This window comes from Lissotriton vulgaris, chromosome 10, assembly GCF_964263255.1.
Source record: "Lissotriton vulgaris chromosome 10, aLisVul1.2, whole genome shotgun sequence".
NCBI lineage: Eukaryota > Metazoa > Chordata > Amphibia > Caudata > Salamandridae > Lissotriton > Lissotriton vulgaris.
The window spans coordinates 988,080,611-988,103,559 of NC_141698.1; the positions used below are offsets into that span (position 1 = coordinate 988,080,611).

The 22,949-nt window shown below is 46.0% G+C and overlaps 1 pseudogene; it reads right to left on the reverse strand.

The window, feature by feature from the left end:
* The window catches only part of LOC147689113 (LRP chaperone MESD-like), a 35,126-nt pseudogene extending 12,615 nt beyond the window's left edge, over positions 1-22,511 (reverse strand).
* Positions 22,512-22,949: the final 438 nt, after the last annotated feature.

A 22,949-nucleotide genomic window follows, 5' to 3' on the forward strand; every position in this document is an offset into this window, starting at 1 on the left:
CGTCCTGCAAATGTGTGGGGGGTCCCTAGACCAGGTGTGTTCCGTGATCTTGAGTACCCAATGTTGATTGATTATCTACATGACTTGACTGCTAAACTGAGGTTAATTCACCAACAGGTTTACGAAGCATTGCCGACGCAGACGGAGGGTCCAGGCCACCAGCTCCAGCCTGGAGACTGGGTGGTTACCAGAAACTTTTCTCGGAAGAAGAACTTGGAGCCCAGGTTCACCGGACCCTACCAGGTCCTCCTTGCCACGAGAACTGCTGTTCGTCTAGAGGGTCGGAAAAACTGGGTGCACGCCACCCATACGAAGAAAGTCCCTATTCCGTTGCCGGCAGACTCGTGGGTGAGGAGAGGCATTGCATCAACTGAAACCGAAGGATTGCCGGCGTTTGTTTCTTTCAGCGACGCACAACCTGTCGGAGAATCCTCAGTGCAGCAGAAAGACACTGTTGAACATTTGTCATCAAAAGACTCAAGACCAGAACATTCAACTGATCAACAGAACGCTGTCTCTTCAACGGATCCTTTGTTTGACGAACAGACACGTCCTGGGAAAACTCGATACTTTTTGTGATCCAGTACTAAGGACAAATAAAGTGTTGTTTTGCCCTTGGCAATTGCATTATCCCGTTTTCCACAATCAGTCTGAACACCTGTATCATTGCAATTATTCTTGTACATATTGAAGGTTTTTTCCTATGTATTTTTGCTTCCACAGCTGAGAGACATTGCATATATATATTGTAAATAAAGGCCGTAGGGCCGCGCGCGTACTTCTTTCTGGTTAGTATGTCTTGACACTAGGTTAAAGACCGTCGGTTCCTGGGAATTCCTAGGAATTGACTACTGCTACACAGAACGAAGTGCGTCAAGAAACGTTGCGGACGGTCATAGGGGATGGCGTTTTCAAAGCTGATGGACGTGGAAAGAGCACAGGCACAAAGATTCGAGCTACAGCAACTTAGTCGTACGAAATGCTTTATGTTTCAGATATTTGTATTGCTTTTGATTGTTTCTGCATTACTGGCGGGTGGGGTGTACTATATGATGTTGTACTTCTTACCTTCTGCCATACCTACACCTATTCCTACTTCTGACTCTAAATTCACCTCTACTGCATCTCCTCATTCCTTCCATATCTTACCCGAACACGAGCAGGCTAGACGTGCAGAATTTCGCAATAATTCCTTTATTCAGCTCCTTCACCAGCACCAGCTAGTGGTTAACACTACAAATTGTTGGGTGTGTGGGTTGATGCCACATACCACGGATAAGGGAATTCCATATTTGGTTTTGCCGTATAGTTCCCAGGGTTCCGCTCGAGCATTTCAAACAATGTTTCGAAGCGCACTAGGTTCCCACCCCAATCGAGAGCCACGATCCCCCTACTCTGGCCCTGGCTCGTATCAAAAGCCTTTGTCTATAGCGATAGAGGATCTAGATAGAGATATCTATGAACCATCGCTTATTCCAGAAGAAGAGGTACAAGCCTATAGGGTCCTGAGTAGAGGCGAGTATAGTGTGTTCACTAGTGAAAAACAGCTTAAAAGCTCGCCCCCGATATGGGTCGTACCCCACATTGGTAATTTTTGTCTAATAGGTCGTGGCCGAAGATCGAAAGCCCGACTTGGAGAGAGTGCTTGCACTGAAAATTACATATTGCCGATGGTCTCGTCCCTTGTGTTTCTGGCTGCCAAGGGTACATACTTTATCTGCCATGATCGCGCGTATGCATGGTTGCCCTTCGACTTTGTGGGCTCATGTTTTATTGCAAATTTGTTGCCTCCGACGTTCACTCTAGATGCAGACTATCACAAGACTAGAGTTGTGAGGGGCGTAATTAGCGAAGAGGACACTGCCGGTCAAGAGGCAGGAGACTTTTTCAAGGGTTTCCTCCTGTTTTGGGGGCCTATGATTAATAGTAGGAACCTGAGACAGTTGACTCGAGTGGTGGAATCGACAGCTAATATTACTGCCAGTGCCCTTGGTGTTATCACCACAGAACTTCAGGCGGATAGACTTATGACGTTACAAAACCGTATGGTTTTAGACGTGATCTTAGCAGATCGAGGTGGGGTATGCAAGGTGATCCATTCGAGCTGCTGTATTTTCATTCCTGATAACGCTCCAACTGTTTATCAAGCCATCTCAAAGTTGCATAAAATCTCTGAGTCCATACACGTGGACGTAGGGGGTTGGACGCTACTTGGGTGGTTTTGGGGCCTGATGTCGACTTGGGGTTGGAAGATTCTGATGATTATCGGAGTTGTTGTGGCGTTCCTGTTCACGTGCTGCCTTTGTGTGCAGTGTGGTCCTGCCTTATGTGGCCTCTGTGCTACAACGTGTATAAGACAGCCGCCTGTTACCAAAGAAGCTCGATTGGACAGAGCTATGTTACAGCAACATCTAGATGGTCTGATGAATATCGAGTATGATTACGACTAGTGCTTGCCTACATGAGGGCAAAAGGAGCGTCTGAGGTTCCGTGACAATTGTAAGTGATGTTTTTGACTCGCACGAATATGGTCGAGTCTGGTATCTATGAACCGCAAATGACGAGTTTAGTGGGTGTATGTAGTTTCGCTGTGCTAACCTAAACCCTTCGTCTGTTTCGTGGGTTATTCTATCTGTACCCACGGGTTCCATCTTAGATATGGCATCCATTTTGTCTCTTGCCCTCAAGTAGTCAGCGAACGGACGCTGTCCGCTTCGCGACCCTGGGATTCCCAAGATATCTACGGAAGACACATGTCCTTTGAAAATGTCTTTATGACGAGGGGGATGATACTGTAAGGCAAATGGCCCCGCCCGAGGCTCATCTTGCCGTGCCAGTCTATTGTCTCAGCCGTGCATCTCATTAGGCACGTCCCTTTGATGCCAGGAGCTCGTGTTTCCCGATACCTCCCCTTTTACACCCTTTCCAATTCCCCACTGTCTCCATCTTCCTCCGCACCTGTCCTTGTTTCTTCTTCGATCTGTTTTACTGCTGATTGGAATGCACTAATGGTGGGAAGATGGGTTTTTACAGTTGGGAACCACCAAATGTTTCCGCACTTATGTTCCGGACCTTGAATGTATCAAAGAGACCAAAACGACCCCTCTGGGGGATAACTATGGGAACCAAGCCATAAACCTTTGTGTACCATGTAAACCTATGGGTGAATTATGTATAAAAGGAGCGATCCACAGAACCAATTTGAAGCAGTCTCCACAAGTAGCATGCGTTGTACTTGTCGTGACTTCTGTGTTCCCTGCAGTAAATAAAGCTCGAATCTTTGACGCCGAAGGAAGTGTCCCGTGTCTCTGTCATTTGTACGCCGGAGCAGGTTACCCACGAAGGTTTCAGGTGTTGTCCCCTGGCACCGCTGGGTCTTAAATAACCCAGTCCTTCACTGACAACCCCATTTTTTACAAGAAATGAAAAAAAGGAGCTAGCAGAGGGTGTATCCTTTTACATAAAGGGAAACACATCCTGACCAAATAATATAGAACAGCTCTGGAATGCATATTAGTTGCCCACCTGTAATTGGCACATCAACAAGAGTAGAACAGAATTTCACCCCAAAAAAACTAATGGGGAATGGCAACCAGAGTATATTGGGTGTGTTGCTTCTTACTTACATTAAAAAAAACATAGGTCTAAATGCCACGTTACTCCAGTGATTATAACGTGCGACCCTCTTCCTAATATTAATTTAGCTTGTGCCTGGTGAAGATGTACTTGTATGGAGATTTGCAAAACATTCAGAATCGTAGCTTCCAGGCGAACCCAACAGTTTGTAGGCTGCACTTGTCTGAAAATTTTATTATGCAGATCGAATTTAGTAAACTGGAATCAGTGGATGACCAAAAAAATGCAGCCGCTGTATTAAAATCGCAAGTTGCAGAGTTATTCAGTCCCCTCCGCTGGCACTGTCTTAAAGAAATCACAAAGGTTTGCCAAGAACATATCAAAATCTGCATTACAGAACTCGTCTTTTATAGTTTTATATCTTGCTTAATGTTACCCAATGTCTACCTTAAGGCCTTGCGCGCTGGAATAATATGAAAATTAAAGACCTCTTTCGTACACTTTGTCCAGACATGATTTCCTGCTACAGGATATAAATGTAGCAGCATCTTCACTCATTAATCATCCCTATATCTGCGAGGGATTATTGGACAATGAAGCTTGATGTCTGACTAGTTTCTGCCCAAAGGCTTGATAACTATTTTGGGTACCTTCACACTGTGAGCAAGTCTATTTTCTATGTAAATGAAACAAGAATATAAAATGCAAGATTTAAGAAGGAATAGAATGCCAACTTTTAAAAACACGTTTCAGAATCAACAAAGTTCGAGGGTTTGGTCCGCAAAAGTAATCTGCAAAAGCTTTTTGTGATCCTTTGCGGGTATATTGGAGGGAGCTGAGCATATGAACCGGCTATACTCCTCCAGGATTAGAGCTAGCATTACTCTTCCATGTACAGGTCCAGGGTCAGGTTTAAAATCGGTCCCTTTTGTTACCTGGTACCAGTATTTTGGAAGTTTGTGATATTTTTTTCCTTTTCGTTTAGGGAATGCTACTATTTAGTAGAAACAAAATTCGGTGTTTATTTTGTCTATGGGTGCATACAAACGATCAGGGACACACCAGGCAGAAGTTATATGCGAGAATAGACATCATTTAATACACGTGCAACATTTGCATGACATAAATTACCATAACTCACCGAGATAAAATGGTTGTGATATGCCGGCATATCTATAGACAAACAACCGTGCAAAATGTTCTAAGATTGCAAGGTTTGTTCCAAAGCATATTTACTCTTGCAAAAAAGAGCAATTGTCCCTTGGTCGTATCACCTAAAGTGAACAATAACAAATAATATGGAAGTGGCATAGGAGGTACAAACCCCCACAAAGGAGTGTGGCAGCCATAGAATCGTTGATTCACAAGACACACATTTAGTCAAGCACAACTGAAATTCAGCCCGTGCTAACTTAAACCTATTAAGCTGTGGAGTGCATGCAGAATTGGAAAAAGATAAATGCAAAGGTTGCAACATTAACAGCCACATGAAACTCATCACCCATGTGACAAACCATCAGCTAGACAAGGTGTCACTTCCTGTATGTATTGAAGATTGAGGAACGTGAAGGAAACACAATGTAACACAATTCCAAGGAATCATTAAAAACTGAGGAGTTTGGGATTCATAGAGACCCTAATATATTCTCTAAAATAGTTTGATGGGAGAGCCGCCCCTTTTTGGCCTCTGATCCATATCTACCACCCTCTAAATGAGGTCCGAGTTGGTGAAGCAGGGAGCACAAGGTAAATAGTTTTATTTAATTAGTTACTTATTTTGCTCCTGTCCGTCATATGTCCGAGTCCACCCCCCCGCCCTGCCCCTCCCGCCCCGCCTCACCACCTCACAGCGCTCCGTCTGCAAGCCGCCACTGCACTAACGTCTAGCTCCGAATTTAGCTGTGGGAATGACGTGGAACCTACTCATCTCTTCACCTGTTGAGAGCCCCAAACTAATGGTGTAGGGGAGGCAAGTGGCAACGGGATATGAGAGAAAGCACAGAAGAGAGGTCTATGACTTGTAGTCACACAGCTCGTCTTGTCAGATTGGGGTCCTCTTGGATTTTTTACATGCTCTCTCAAGTGACAGCTTTCGAAAAACTAAACAGAACAAAAAACTGCTGTAACTCTGCCCAGAAACCTAAAATACACACAATTATTTCACTTCCATGGATTCCACCTGAATAGGACCACTCTGCAGGAAATAAGACATACAGTGGATTTACTCTAGCCTGAAGCACTATGGCAAATATTCAACATATCAATGGAACAGTACCTTTATGTTTTTGTAGTCAAATAAATTATCATGAGCTTGATCTTGATTAAGTGAGGCTTTCTTTTGCAATGGCAGCAGAGACAGAGAAAGGAGTTCTTCCTTGCAGACTAAGACAAGTGGCTTCACATATTATGCCTACCAGAGACCTTAAGAGAGCCTGAAGTGTGACTGCTCCTGATAAGCTGCAGAAGGGATCATATGTTATAGGGGGTTATGGCCCCTCTGCGAGCATTTAAGTGGCCAATGAGGGGCAATAGTATCAAACATTTTTTTTATTGTATCAATGAAAAAGCAGGCAAAGTCATTGCACAATTCCTGAAATTTGAATACAATATGAAATAGCTCTGTAGATATATGTGGGTCCAATTTAATCCGTTTAGAGTAAAAAGCTGTTTTAGCTTACCTGCTTCCACATTTGTATGACACTGCAAAGGCAGCGTGAGCAACCTTTTGTTCCAAGGAGGAGACCATTTTAGAGTTCCTTTCAACTCTACGACCTTCTAATTTTACATTTTCTAGATCATGAAAGAATAAGAGATTTTCTTTCTTCTCTTTGATCAACGGGCACCATCAAGCCAAGGATTCACATAATAACCCAAGAACAGCCTTAATGCCAGGATCATCATAATGACATTGATTAGCTCCAGAACGTCAAGCAGTAATTCCAGACACATCCCACTATGCTAGGGGAATATATATATATGTCATGGGTGTTCCAGTTATCAGATACATTCATCCTCCACTCTGCAGCTTCTAAACAAACTCACTGCATTGACAATTTCAGAGTTGTACTCTAAGACCACTTCAAATGGATAGGTACAACATGGTCGGACCCACAAAATGAGAGTAGACATACGGTTATTGACAATATTGCAGGCCCTTCACAGATAGTGACACAATGTGGTAGAGGGAGGAGCCCTGTCATTTGCAGGCCAGCATACAGGGCGGAATAATGTTGTTGGACCGAGCCCTTTCTAGAGGGTTATCCCCAAAACCTTTGCCTTCCTCCGGCTATTTTTCTAACCTACTTTTTGTTGACTTTCGTACCTTGGGCACTTTACCACTTTTATTAGTGCTAAAGGGCATTTGCTTTCTCCTCTAAATATGGTGTGTGTGGTTTACACGTGTTAGGTACAACTAATTTACTTGTAAGTCTCTTGTAGAGTGATATCCCATATATCCAGGACCTGTAAATTAAATGCTTCTAGTGGACCTGCAGCACTGCTTGTGCCACTCATAGACCTAGTTTGTCAAACGTGTCTCAGGCCTGTCACTGCAGGGCCTGTGTGCACTGTTTAATGCCTCTATAACTTGCCATTCAAAACTACTTGCCAAGCCTTAAACACCCCTTTTATTACGTATGGGTCACCACTAAGGCAGGCTTAAGGTAGCCCTACGGGCAGGGTGCTGTGTAAGCAAAAGGTTGGACATGTGCCTTTATTGTGTGACATATCCTCATAGTAACAAGCGGCCAATTATGTTTCTCACTGCTGTGAGGTCTAACCCTCTCCTACGCTAGCATAGGAAATTCCCTTATATGCTTAAGTCGTAATTCATGATCCAAAAGGAGTGGTGTTGCCATGTTTGGTATGTTTAGAATGGTAGTGATACATTTTGCTTACTGATGTAATTGCATTTTAAATTACTCTTTTGGAAATGCCACTTTTAGAAAGTGGGCATTTCTCTGTGCTTATAACTCTTTGTGCTTTGCAGACTGACACCAATCCACATCGAGGCCTGGGTGTGACAGGGATAACATCTGTAGTCATCTGCATACTAATGGACTTCTTGGGCTGGGAGAGGGAGAGAACATTCACACTTTAGATTTGTATCAGTTGTGTCCTGCCCTCACACAAAAGGCTGCTTTAGCCCCTACTGTTGTCTGGAGCCTGGTCTGGGTTTGAAGGGATTGTTGAGCACTTCTAAAGCTTCCTTTTGAAGTCCCCCTTTGAACAAAGGCAATTCTGAGTATACGTACAGGGGCATTGACCCCATGATTTTAGACACTGCCTGGACTTGTAATCAGATGCTGCTGGCTCTACAAACTTCACATTGCCAAAGGACTGCTGTGCTGCCAGGAGAAACTGCCATTGGGACTACTTGCTTTTATGTACCTACCTGCTTGACTGCTAGAGATATTGCCACTCAGCAAAAGGAAACTAGTGTGGTAGCCTGCTGCCTACCTGCCTGCTCTTTGGGGCCCAGAGCCCTCCAGAGACGGGTGGGCAGGATCCTCTCTGTTCAGTTAGGATTCCTGAAGATCCCCTCCAGCCAAGAATGAACGCACTTCATTTTAGTCAAAAAGCTGCACTGCATTTCCTGGCAGGTCTGTGCTCTCCCTGCTGCTGACACCCTCATGGGAAGCTCACCCTGAGAGGGCAGCGCTGTTGTCTAAGAGAGGCAGTACGGGAAAACAAGCACCTCCTTTGATATGGCATGCTCACTACCACCACTCTTGAATGAGTGAAAGTTCGGTTTGGTGGCCCTAATACTTTCTACCTGCCTGTTTCCCCATGCAGAGTGAAGGCACCACCTGCTTATTCCTTTGAGTTGCTTTGGCCTTGCGGGAAGTAACCCCCATCAGCGCAACCCTATTTTGCTGGACGAGTTGAGGCCATCGCAGCTGACCCCATTGAGAGGCAATGTTCATGGGCCGAGCAGCACATATTTTTGGTTCCCTCATGCTCACCGTGTTTGAGGCACCGTACCACTCAAGAGCAGACACCTGGCTGGATCTGTCTCCATTCCAACTGGCCACTTTCTCCCAGACCGCAGCAGCATTGTGAAAACGCCTTTTTTGATCCCAGACTGGGTACTGTGGGCATACTTAACAAAGCTGCACTATGTCCTCGCTGGCAGCCACACTTGACTTCCTTGAATTTGGGGAACCCAACAAGGTCTCCCCGCTGAGTACTATAGTGTGTGGGCCCCCTCCCGTTTTTGTTTTCAAGCACGTACCAGGGGACCCTTGCATCTGTGTGGCACTCAGTCTATAATTCAATACCACAAGATCAATCCTCAACGGAGGCCCTGATCACCCCTGTGAAGAGTTGTACTGAGGAAATCCCTTCAATTACCTTATCAGATGTATTAGGCGCACTGTGACTCCTGCAGCCTACGTTTTATGCATGTCGTTTTGATTCTTGCACTGTCAGTATAACGAGAAGTATCACAGGATGTTCTTATTATCCACAGTATTTATGATCCCTGATGCTTTGGTCTGAGTCTATGTAATATACTAAATATTTTTATATAATCCTGTTTGGAGTCCCTTTTGTGGTGTGTTCATTGTGTTACTGTGTGAGTGCGTTGCGCAAATGCGTTACACTTTGCCTCAGAGGATAAGCCTGTCTGCTCTGTGCCAAGCGACTAGGAAGTTAGGTTATCGTTGGTGTGTAACTTACATGCCCTGACTAGAGTTGTGGGTTTTACCTGGTTTAGGTACATACTCTAGCCAACCTGAAACCCCATTTGGAGAAGTGTGGCTCAATGGTTAGAGCGGCAGACCCTGATGCAGAGGTCTAGCTCGGGACCAGGGCTCAATTCCCCGCCTCGGCGGGTCTTGGGCTCAAAAATTCCACGGACCTGATAATTCTCACCTCGGTGCCTATTCCAATCATGGAGTCCCACTCTGCAACTCTGGGCAATAGCTTGCTTAATCTCCACAACGGCCCCCACAACGCTAAGGATGCCTGGCCTCCACCTTGGGGTGCCCAGGAGTGGACGCCTCACAGGGAAAGCCAGGATGGGTTCCACAGCGGTATTCGTACAAGCGCCTTTAGACCCTTGCGGGTGAGTAGTGCGCTATACAAGTATCAATTTACATTTTACATAGACCACACTCATAGCGAGGAAAGGGCATGATTTAGATGTAAAAAAATGAAACCTATACGAATCCCATGTACTATGTTGTTCTAAGGTATTGCGAAGTCTGTTTCCTCCATTTTTCCCTTAGTGTAAAACTGTTCATGTAAAATGGTCTGAAGTAAAATCTCTTTTCTCCATTTCCTATTATGCATGAAAAATTATTCAAGAGATAATCTGCTGAATTTTTGCACTCGTGAAAATCGTCTGACATCTGAGACCAGAATCCAATGCTGCTGCAAATACACTTTCTTTATGCATCCCCCTAAATGAGGAAGTTATTGTGTTCGCATGCTCCGTGTCAGTGTAATATGCCCATCCCTGTGATTACAATACAAGCAGCTTAAGAAAATATCAAGAACGCTTTTCGACTTATTTGCATTTTTTAAACTAACGAGGATTACTTCAACAGTTCTTTACAGTGAAAGAGATAATGAGCGTCGGAGATTATTCGGATATGAACATCTGCCATGGAGATGCCAATTTTGAACAGTTATTTTTATTATGATACCTTTGAATGAGCCTGTTAGAATAGTAATGGTGACATGTTCCTGTACTCTCCATCCGATCCTGTCTGTACCAACAAAATAGATAGACTCATGACGTTACTGTCATCTGACATTCTACAGTAAATAGTCTACATGATAGAAGAGTTCGTGTTCATGCATTTTAAAGTGCACCATTTTGGCTAAACAATTGTCAACAAATTTCAAGTGGTACATTTAACAGAGGCTAAACCAGAATTGCCCAATTTTCGAAGAACTCATTCATTTCAACAGTGACTCCAAGCCTGTGGTAAGGGGACTGGGGACCCACAGGATTTCTTGCGCAGTGGCCCTCAAAGCTCATCAGCGTTTGACTAATGATAATGACCCGCTGTGCTTGCAGTTAATCATTTGAGCTGACAGTCAATGAATAAAGGACATCAAAAGTAGTTGGGTGTCAACACATGGTCACATTTTAGACTGAATGCACCAGCAGTGTTCAACTTTTAAGTTGCTGTTGTTTCTGGAGGCTATGCCCCTAAGCAAACACCCCTTGTTATGGGCCTGTGAGTGGTTCCATCCATGATGGACACAGACAGTAATGAGTTACTGACTTAAGATAAAGGCAGGTTCTCTTTTTGCCTACCTAAGCCAAACAGCCAATTAGAAATGTTAATGTCGCCTCACTCTACACATATACCACACTCTGCACAAACAGGTATACTAGTAGATTTAATATTTTAAAAGAAATAAAACCTTGGCAAAATAATACAAGTTAAACATGTAGGTAATGGTCCCATACTTTACATGCATTCTAGTAATGTGTACCAAATCGAAATATGTAGTGCAATGTCTAAATCTAATGGCGTGGGAACCCCTAGAGTACATATTGTGCTAGAGAGCTACCCCGGGTCTACTTGGTATGACACAACTATAACATGCTTTATAGGTTTTTTCTTTTATTCAAGGAAAACAGTAGATGAAGGCTGCTACAGAAACATGAAGTCGATAATGAGAAGTGAATGTGATGTGACTATGAATTCAAGGGGAACGTTTTGATTTCTGCCTTGTTGCTTATGCTCGGCTACAAGCACTGTGGAGGTCATGAAGATGACTGTACCCAAGGATTCAATGGGACCTTTGGAACTGGAATCATTACCGTCAAACAGGGCTGCTGAAAAAGGTGAAGTGCAGGTTGTGCAATGCTGAGGAAGTCAGCACCAGCAGAAGGAAAAGGCCTGTCTCTGAATTAATGGCCTTAGCAATCATGGTTGTGGCTGGGTAACTCTACAGCCACACTGGCAAGTAGACACATGTTTAATGTCTCCTATTGAGGACAAGGTATACAATGTTTCAATAAATATTTCACAAGCTGATAATGTTGTTACTCAGTGTTGTGACTTGCCTAAAAATCGTTCTCCTGATCTTTTCTTTGATATTTGTTCAATATGTCAATACAAAATGTGTTTCCCCTCTCACAGTGATACCTTTGGGTGGCCCGAATTCAGCAATTTGGTGGCCAAGATCTCTGCATGTTGGTCTACCAAATGTTCCCCTTTAGTATTTAGTGAAAAGTGCTGGCACATGAAGTAGGGTACTGATATCACGGGGCTTTATGTATATATCTTTAATGAGAATTCCACTATCAACTACCTTTCAAAGCTCTAGAAAATACAATTACCTACTACACAGTAGGTTTGGGTTTCTCTATGTAAGCATGGGTAAAAGCCTTGCAGTGATTCTAAGATACGTTTACACATCATAGACGTGTTATTTACAGAGACTCTTAAGGCGGATATAAGGTAAGAGTTAGTGAGAGAGTAAATGCTTGCATACTGAAACCATGACATTTATTCCTTGGTATTTTGGAACAAATACTGCTAGGATGTTTGTCCTTAAAGGGCAAGACCTACGTACCTTTGCAATCAAAGTGAGGAGCTAATGATGACATTGTCTGATGTTCACAGAGGATTTTAAGACTACCGGGGACCTCTGTTTTATATCACTGTAAGAAACAACACAATAGAAATCCTTTTAGTTGGTTGAACCAATACTTCTGAAGGATTTTGGGGCACATGCATCAGCTTAGTTATTAAACTAGAGACGAGGCCCCTATATCCAAGGGAACAGGGCACTACTAAACAGTAGAGAAAATGTAACTTCCCCTTAAAAATCAGATGTCTGACACTCTCTAACTCATTCACATTCAATATACACAATGCATACAATAATGATTCAGGTCTATTTAGAGCAGCCCCACATATTGATGTGTCATCAAGGTCGAGATAGCGTTAAAGGATTGTTTAATTTCTTAAAAACAACACTTTATATCACAATGCACTTTTAGTAATTGATAACGCATAAAAATAGAAATGTAAAATTCATACATAGCATGCAGTATACAATAAAACACAATATGTATTGATATAAAAAACCAGACGAAATATCCACAGAGACAAACAAAAGGAGAAAAAATGTATATGAACAGGGGACCCTTTTTGCACAGTTCTAAGCGAGCTGTTGCATAAGCTGATCCAACACTCTACATCAAGTTTGCATCCTGGTGAGTATACAAAACTAGTTCTTCCCAAGATTCCTTGTGGTTGGATTCAGGAATGCTCGGCTTCGGCGTGTTTCAGTGGTAAGTCACATTCTTTAAAAACCACCTTCCTACGGACACAAAAATGTAACAGTGTATGTCATCTATAAGGGGAAAGGAAAACATAAAAACAGGGTTTTTAGTTTACATTTTTTCTAAACCACTATCCCGCCCTCCAATCATGAGTATTTTGCTCCTCTTTACAAGAGGCTAAAACCCACACTCTAAATTTGTAATACTTCTCTCTTTTTAAACAATTCCATTGCGCATTCCCCTTCCAGTCACACTCAACAAGCATACAGATTCATCTATATTTAGGAAGGTAACACTCACCACTCTTAGTGAGGTGTTTCAATTGAATAGGAAATAATTGATGAAGTATATCCAGTGAATAAGAAGTAATTATCTGTAGCATGTGGGTTTCTCAATGCTACCACAGTACGACCACCTCTCGGGGGAGTGTTATTTCTGCGATAAAGGGAGGAGAGTTATTTTTCATAGATTTCTGTTGTTTATTGTTTCTAAGTCTAGGCTGCTTCTAACATAATAGAATTTCAAAAATCTTATCTCCCAAATGTCACTTTTATATATGGGTGGACATATAGTCTGTCTTAATGCAGGGAATCTAGCTCTCCTGTTTTGCTTCTATTGTAGCGCTGCCACCGTCTGGAGGGGGGAATCATTGAACATCATTTAGATCCTCTTCCTACCATGGAGCAGTGACAGCTGTATCCTATTTGTAGTCTCACACCCAAAGGTAAAATGTCAGGATTGTTTGATAAATATTTTTCTAGAGAAAGCTAATATATCGTGTTTTAATAGAGTGCACTCTTATTCTACAATATGTTTCAAGCGCTGTGTTGCCTGCTTTCTACATACGGCTATTGTTATAAGAGCGGTACTTGCCCCAAATAGGTCCAAGGTTAGTTTGTTATCACAGGTCTCTTCTGAGTTTCTTGAGTTTGCTGGGGTCGGCGAACGATTTCATGAGAAGGGGTTTGATTTCTGCATATTTCCATTCTTCGGGTAAGGTGGCTGTGGTGATGGATACGTTGAAGATGGTGGTGAGCTCATTGCTGATTATCTTGCTCTCGAGCGTGAAGATGAGGTGGGGCAGGGGCAGTGGGTGCTCCTTAGTGGACAGAGTTTGTGATGGCTGTGGTGTTTTGAGTGGTGAGCTGGCCTCAGGTGGTGAGCAAGTAGTTGGGATTTGCCTTTGTGGGTGGAAGGCGGCTGATAATGTCAGCAGAGATGGTTTGGGGTGGTGATCTTGTTTTTTTTGTTAGTTTTTTTTGCAAAGGTTTGCAAATGTTATTCACATTAGTATTCTTTTCTTTATCAAGGGGCAACAATTAGGAAAACACACCAGTGACATTCTTATAACCCCATCTTCAAAAAAGTTTACTCTGATTCATCTGGTTGGATCACACTATGAAGTTTTGGCAACATTGCTTTTCAAGGCAGAAATGAGAAATGTAACATGTGATAGGCTTCTTGGCACATGCAGTGTAACTATCAGAACCCTCTACATAGCACAGACATTCTGAACTGATAAACACAAGAGACGAGTATAAGGAGATTATGGTGTGTTCTCAGATTTTAAATCCTATACATTTTGGCCAACAATGGGTGAAAAATGTAACTTTGAACATTGCCCAATGTAATTAAAGGAAGACAGGCTTACACGGACCTGTGATGTGGCAGTTGAGCAATGTTTACGTAGAATTATTCAAATTGAATAGTTTAGCGTCAAATGACTCCTCAGAATAAAAAGTCCCCTATGTCACAGTTGTCACAAAGGCAGCCAAACACTCACACCTCAGACCTCACCCGTTACACTCTTATAATTGTACGTTGAAACACCTATTCCGTGTCCTAACAGCAGATATATAAACTTGTCCCAGTCCCGTACTGAGTCATCTGTGGCAGCAGCTTCATTGTCCATGTCACTGTCATCCACCCTACAGCACATCAGCCCCAACACGGGAATCTGCTGCAGAGACCAAGGTTTTCTCAAAAATTGGCTATTTTCTCTGACGATACCACTACAGAGAGCAGCATATGGCATTTTTTTACTTAACAATTCCTCTTTCCGCTTGGCCGCTTGATTGTTTTCCTTGGCAGTTTTTAACTTTTTATCCAAACAGCGTTTCTTTTGTTTCTGGTTTCACTTTATTTTTGTCCTTCTCATTTTGTGTCTCTGGTTCTGCTCCTTTGCCAGGGTAAACCTGGCTCTTCACAGTCACATCGGCGCATCTGTCCTGTTGCACAAGGAAATCTTTTGGAAAGGGGCGACCACTCGGTCCCCCCGAACTTATGGCAGAGTACCTCGATCCCCCCGGGAAGCCATTTTGGGCGGGAGGCGCGTCTCGGCTGGTATGCCCGAAGCGGCGTAGCCGGGGCGCGCTCTTTCCCGCCCTGGAGTGGGCTGGCCTAGACACTGACGCAGCTGGCCACGCCCTCGGGGCAGGCAGGGGCGGGTTTACGCCCGCCCTGAAGACGGATAAAAAGGGACGCAAGACCGGAAGACATCCTCTTGTTCCTGTGCTCTGAAGCTGCACCTCCTCGCTGCACGTGAGCTCGAGACGGAACGAAGAGCCAATTTTGAGCGTTTTAATCTTTCTTTTTGTCTTCTAGATACTTGGTCGGAAACAATGCCCAAAAAAGGCGCGAAGAGAATGACGACGGATCAGATGGTTCGGGTCCTCATGAAGGAGATGTCCGAACTGAGAAAGCAGGTGGCGAAGCGAGATGGGGAGGGGGGATCGGAGCGTCCATCGGCTGGAGCAACCCCTGGAGGGAGAGCCAAGAGGCCTAGAAGGGGACCAGCCGGGGGAGACGTCCCTGTTCCCTGTACCCCGCTCGAGGCGCCAACCCCGGTACCGGTGGAGGGGAATCCGATTCCCGTCGTGGTCACCCCGACATCCACTGAGGATATGCCCCCCGAGCTGGCGGCACAGCTAGCAGCGTGGTTGGGCGACAGTAGCGAGGGCGCCACGGCTGCCGAGGCACAAGCGCTGATCAAACAGTTGCGCGAGAAGCGAGATGCAGCCAAGGTGCCCGCGCCGGCGGCAGTGATAGACAAGCCGCAGGCCCCGGTTGCGGCCACAGAAGCAACGTCCGGTGCAGGTAAGCGGCCATTGCCGATCGCGAGGGACGAGTCAGCACCCTCTCGTAGAGAAAAGTTGGGGCAACATGTTCCTTTGGCAATAAAGGAAAAGATTTGGGCAGGGGAATATGTGAACATTTTCTCCTTGCTTGTCGACCATTATGAGGTGGAGCATGTTAAAGGTCAGAAGGATCTGATGCATCCGAGTGTTTGGCGCGCAAAAATGGCCGCCTTTAAAGTAAATGAGAATATTGGCAATTGGGGCAATGCTTGGGGGATTTTTACGTCGATCTTAGGGGAACGTAGGCCTGAATTGCTTTCTGAGTTACCAATCTATCAGTCACGAATTATGGGGTACTCGACGTCTCACCAGGGTAACCACTGGTTCTGTTATGATAATCTCTTTAGGAAGGCGAAGGAGCATAACAAAAGTTTAACCTGGGACTGTTATGATTCTTTGACATGGGATAAAATGAAAGAGTCAGGAATGTTGAAAATGCCGTTGGTGGGGAGCAATGTTGGCGAGTCCTCCCGCCAATATGCGGGGACGCCCTTTCGGTCAGGTACGAGTACCGACGATTACTCGAGATCTGCCAGTAATGCAGGGAAAAAGGGTTTCTGCTTCAATTTCAACAAAGGTAAATGTACTAGGCCACAGGGATCGTGTAAATTCAAGCACGAATGTAGTGGTTGCGGTTCGTCCCATCCTGAGTCCTCGTGCAGAGCCAGAACGGGTGAGAATGGGGGTAGGGGAGGCGCCAAACAGGTCTAACATAGTCCGAGGGGCGCCTTTACCAACCCCGATTGATACCTTGGCGATGATTCCCTGGCTCAGTGAATACCCAGATCGTACTTCTGCTGGATTGCTGCGAAACGGTTTTTCATATGGTTTCCGCATTCCGGTGGGGGACTTTCAGGGTGTCGGGATATGCAAAAATCAACTTTCCGTCCTGCAGCATACGACTGTAGTACAGGAGAAGATCCGGAAAGAGGTTATCCGAGGTCGTGTCTCCGGCCCGTTTACTGCACCCCCGGTACAGTATTTTGTTTGTTCTCCTTTAGGGGTGGTCCCCAAGAAGGACCCGGGTGAGTTTCGATTGATTCATAATTTGTCAGCTCCACGTGGTCTTTCTGTAAACGATGCAATAGACCCAGAAGTGTGTTCGGTGCGGTACGCATCCTTCGATGAGGCCGTAGCCATTTTGAATCGCCTGGGGCCCGGGGCGCTGATGGCGAAGTCAGATATCGAGTCAGCGTTCCGGTTGCTCCCGGTACACCCGGACGATCAGCGTCTCTTAGGATTTAATTTTCAGGGTTGTTTTTACATGGATAAGTGTATGCCGATGGGGTGCTCTATATCTTGTGCCTATTTCGAGAAATTCAGTAGTTTTCTGCAATGGGTCTTCACAAAGAAGACGGGTTTCCAACATGTAATGCATTACCTGGATGATTTTCTGTTCCTTGGGGCAGCCGGGGATCTTGAATGTGGCCGGGCCTTGGCCGAATTTTGTTTATTAATGAAACAGTTTGGTGTGCCATTGGCACCAGGTAAGACGGTGGGTCCTGCAACTCGCCTCGAGTTTCTGGGGATCGAGTTAGACTCCAGAGAAGGTTGTTTTCGTTTGCCAGCTGACAAAGTGTTAAAGTTCAGGGCAACCCTGCAAGAGTGTCTAAATGGGTCAAAAATTACGCTGCATCAGTTACAGCAGTTGGTGGGACAGTTGAATTTTGCCCTGAGAGTTATACCAATGGCCCGCCCCTTTTCTCGTTCAATTGCACAAGCTATGGTCGGCCTAAAGGAGGGCCACCACCGCACGAGACTATCGGCTGAGGTCCGCCAGGACGTGCGTATTTGGTTAGCATTTCTGGCGGACTTTAATGGTCGAGTCATATGGAACAAACCAGCCGTATCCTCTGAAGAGCTGGGGCTATGGACAGATTCTGCAGGTAGCATAGGTTTTGGTGCCATCTTCGGCACAAAATGGTCAGCACAAAGGTGGCCGACGTGGTGGCACGACAATGGTCTGACAAGTAATATTGCTTTCTTGGAACTTTTTCCCATTTTGGTGGCCTTGAGAACCTGGCCAGAAGGGTTCAAGGATCACTCTGTGATATTTTGGTCCGACAATATGACTGTGGTTGAGTGCATCAATAGTCAGGCAGCACGATGTAAGCTGATTTTAAGACTACTCAAAGAGATTGTTTTGTTGTGCATGCAACTGAATGTGCTGTTCAGAGCAAAACATGTCCCAGGGGTACAGAATCAGGCGGCTGATGCACTGTCTCGTTTTCATATGCAGGCTTTCTCGGGCTTCCTTCCCTCAGCGGACCCAGAGCCGGCACCCTTCCCCGAAGCTCTCTGGTCTCTCGGTGCCCCGAACTTCGTCACCTCGTGGGAGAGAGTCTAGCACCACGGACGAGGAAGGCATATGAAGGGGCGTTTAGGTCCTATTTAGCCTTCTTGGGGGCTGATAGAGAGAAGCTTTGGGGCCATGAGGAATGGGTGGTGAATTTCCTGATGTCCTTACGTAGGGCTGGGAAATCTGTGGCTACGGCTCAGAGGCATCGTGCTGCTATTTCCTTTGTTTCCAGGGCTCATAGTATCCAGGACCCGACAGCGTCTTTCGTTGTACAGAAAGCGCTGCGTGGGTGGCAACGCCTTGAGGGTCGCAGAGTAGATGAGAGGCGCCCGATAGGTTTGGATAGGTTGGCCCAGTTGTTGGCTACACTCCCTGCCACATGTTCATCTCCGTTTGAGGCGGTGTTGTTCCGAGCCGCTTTTACGCTAGCATTTCACGGGGCGATGCGAGTAAGCGAACTGGTGGCAAGGAACAAACAGGATGTGGCGGGGGGTTTGTGCCAAGAACACGTTCAGATCAGAAGAGAGGCAATGACGGTCTCCTTTGTCAAGTCTAAGACCGATCAAGATGGGATGGGTGACTGCATAATCATACGCAGGATTCCCGGGTCCTCCATATGCCCGGTAAAGTGTTTAGAAGATTACCTAGCACGAAGGGTGGCAGTATGGGGGGGGACCTTGTTGAGACACGCGGACGCCACCCCACTGACGAGGTTTCAGTTTCAGCGGGTGCTTGCGATGTCAATTGCCGCTGCGGGCTTGAACCCGGGCGAGTTTGGGACCCATTCCTTTCGGATAGGGGCTCCTACAGAAGCTACAGCCAAGGGTCTTAATGTTGAACAAGTGAAACGAGTGGGGCGTTGGTCCTCCAATTGTTATAAGAGGTATGTGCGGTTACACATGTTGTAAAGCTGTAATGATGTGCTCACGCCTCTTGTTTTTGTTTGGTTTTCAGTTGCGCAAGCCTACGAGGCGGTACGGACTTTGCAGTCGACCCAACACCGGGACAGCGGTCAGACATCACCGGCTGTGAAAAAGGAGGTGTGGGTCGTGGGCCACTGATACGTGAGGCGTGCCGCGGACGTATTCAAAGCAGGTGACATGATTCACGTAGCTGGGGAATACGGGTACAGGGTGTCCTTCTACGGAAGAGGCGGTCTCTGTATTGACCAGTTTCAAGCATATTTTGAAGATTTGTTAGGGCGGACGAGGTCACCGCCGTCTATAGTCATAGTGCATCTAGGGGGCAATGATTTGGTCACCCCCGGTAGACGACTTCTCCTGGAGGCAATGCTTTCCACTGTAAGTTGGTTGGCGAGGAGAGTTCCGGGGTGCACAATTGCGTGGTCCCATATGATCCCACGAAAGGTATGGCGGGGGGCTATTTCTATTCCTGCTTTGAATCACTCTGTTAGGAAGCTTAATAACAAAGTGAGTAGGTTGTTCCGTTCCGGGACATTGCATTCTATTTCGCATGGATGTATTAATGATGACAGTGTGTATTCGGGGGATGGTGTGCATTTGTCTCGGGTGGGAAATGAGTTACTCATAGGAGACTTCTTAGCATGGTTAAAAACGTTGAAGCATGACCTTTAGGTAGGAGCTTTGTGGGGGGTCCGGATAGCCGGTCAACTATCCGGACCTGTGGCGGTAAGGTCATGATCGGTGAGCAGTAATTGGAAGATCCCTATGAGTGGGCGTCACCCAACACGGATGGGAGCGCTCGGGAGAGGTGGCCATTGGCCCCTCAACGGGGAGGCGGTCCTGTCTAAGGAGAGGCCGCCGGAAGGAAAGGAAAGGCGGTCAAGGCCCCTTCCTGTGTAGGAGGGGTTACAGCCCCCTCCTGGGGAATTTCCCGGGGCCAGTGACGTCTGCGACGGCAGATGTGGTAAGTTGTGTGGGGTTTGGGGGGAGGTCTACGCTACCTTCTAGATACTCACACGAGTCCTCAAACGACCTTTAAGTGGCGTCGAGTTTATTGGGGCCCCCGACAAGTCAAAGGGAAATTGGTAGTTGCACGTGGGGTACGCCTCAGTGCTGTCGCCCCTCCCAAGTGGGGGGGGTATTTCTGGTTAGGGATCTTGACACCGGTTACGACCTTGCCGTTGGCCCTTAAACGTTAGGATGTACAATTTCATTATTTCAAGAAAATGTTTTGCAGGTTGGTAGTTCGGCTAGGAGAACCTCTGTATTAGAGAATCTGTTAAGGTTAGCCAAACATCGCAATGTGGTTATGAAATTGTACATTAATATGAACTGTTTAACGTTTAATTTTTTGTTTTAATAAATACGGCCGGGGAGGGTCACTCCCTCCCTCTTCCAAAAAACTTCAAGAACTGTTTCCGGTTTCCCTCCTTTTGGGGATTGTGTTGAGAGGGGGTGGCGGGTATCTCAGCCATATGGAAAGGGGCGACCACTCGGTCCCCCCGAACTTATGGCAGAGTACCTCGATCCCCCCGGGAAGCCATTTTGGGCGGGAGGCGCGTCTCGGCTGGTATGCCCGAAGCGGCGTAGCCGGGGCGCGCTCTTTCCCGCCCTGGAGTGGGCTGGCCTAGACACTGTCGCAGCTGGCCACGCCCTCGGGGCAGGCAGGGGCGGGTTTACGCCCGCCCTGAAGACGGATAAAAAGGGACGCAAGACCGGAAGACATCCTCTTGTTCCTGTGCTCTGAAGCTGCACCTCCTCGCTGCACGTGAGCTCGAGACGGAACGAAGAGCCAATTTTGACCCACCCACCAGCCCCTGAGGACAGCTAGTTGTTTTAAGATGGTTCGATACTTCTAATTTTTCGTTTACAGGTTGTGGCATTATCATGTTGATATTGAGTGTGTAATAAAGTTGGCCGTTTATGTATGTTCTGTGATTAAAGATATTCTGTTTTTGCGTCCGTTGGTATTATCATGTTGATATTGAGTGTGTAATAAAGTTGGACGAATTTTTGTATGTTCTGTGATTAAAGATATTCTGTTTTGTGTCTGTTATAAGCATGCTTATTCGGGTCATAGTGGCCAATGGATTGTTGGTTTAGGTAGCATTGTCGTATTTATTTGGTAGGCGGTAAGGTCATGATCGGTGAGCAGTAATTGGAAGATCCTTATGAGTGGGCGTCACCCAACACGGATGGGAGCGCTCGGGAGAGGTGGCCATTGGCCCCTCAACGGGGAGGCGGTCCTGTCTAAGGAGAGGCCGCCGGAAGGAAAGGAAAGGCGGTCAAGGCCCCTTCCTGTGTAGGAGGGGTTACAGCCCCCTCCTGGGGAATTTCCCGGGGCCAGTGACGTCTGCGACGGCAGATGTGGTAAGTTGTGTGGGGTTTGGGGGGAGGTCTACGCTACCTTCTAGATACTCACACGAGTCCTCGAACGACCTTTAAGTGGCGTCGAGTTTATTGGGGCCCCCGACAAGTCAAAGGGAAATTGGTAGTTGCACGTGGGGTACGCCTCAGTGCTGTCGCCCCTCCCAAGTGGGGGGGGTATTTCTGGTTAGGGATCTTGACACCGGTTACGACCTTGCCGTTGGCCCTTAAACGTTAGGATGTACAATTTCATTATTTCAAGAAAATGTTTTGCAGGTTGGTAGTTCGGCTAGGAGAACCTCTGTATTAGAGAATCTGTTAAGGTTAGCCAAACATCGCAATGTGGTTATGAAATTGTACATTAATATGAACTGTTTAACGTTTAATTTTTTGTTTTAATAAATACGGCCGGGGAGGGTCACTCCCTCCCTCTTCCAAAAAACTTCAAGAACTGTTTCCGGTTTCCCTCCTTTTGGGGATTGTGTTGAGAGGGGGTGGCGGGTATCTCAGCCATATACTTCCCATGCGTAACTTCCATCACGCAGCATAAAGGTGGCCCGGTTGGAGGAAACAATAAACCTTTGGATATCATAGTTGGCATTGGAGAGGCTGCCTTGCCAGAGGCTCGTAATCTCTTCTGTCTCCTTTTCTGTCAGATTTCCAGACCCTGTGGCGAAAACCATCAATGTCTTTTTTGTAAGTTTGAGGACACTTTCTGGATTTTTGGGGTCTATTTTGGAAAAGTCTACAGGTGCAGTGGGGCATTTATGCTCAGGCAGGTCTCCTGCTTCAATGTCATTGTCTTTCTCCCACTCCTCAAGCAACCGCGCCAAGTCTGCATCATTGTAGTCTCGGATGTCTTTCTTTTTGCGGCGCTGAGTTTTGGGGGCAACGGTCAGCAATAGGAGGGCGGACATCCAGAGCAGCAAAGGAAATGCTAGACGAGCAGACATCTTCCCAAGTGGAATAACGGTAACTACACGCACGAGAGCCTCAATAGGCTAGGAAGACCTTACGACAGCTTGACAGGGTAGACTCTGTTGGCTCAATCGGTGTCATGGAGTAGGACCTATTTTTCTGGCAGAGGAAAAGATGTGCCCATTGTATTGTTAAGGGTGTTCCATACTGAGGACAAGTATGTGATGATGTCTGGACATCGGAACAGAATCTGGCGTATGTTGCATTTAGGCTGGGAGCAACACCAACACCTACTGTGGTGGAGGAGGCCTGTCAACAGAGGAATTCCCCCAGCCGATAAGTTTTGAGATATTGCATTATGTGGGATTCTCCGACTGCCAATGCAGGTGCACCAAGTCCACTGCGAGGAGAATGCTTCAGTTGGAGGTCTGGGTTGGGGGAGATGATGTTCCATTTGTAGTTCTTTAAATCAT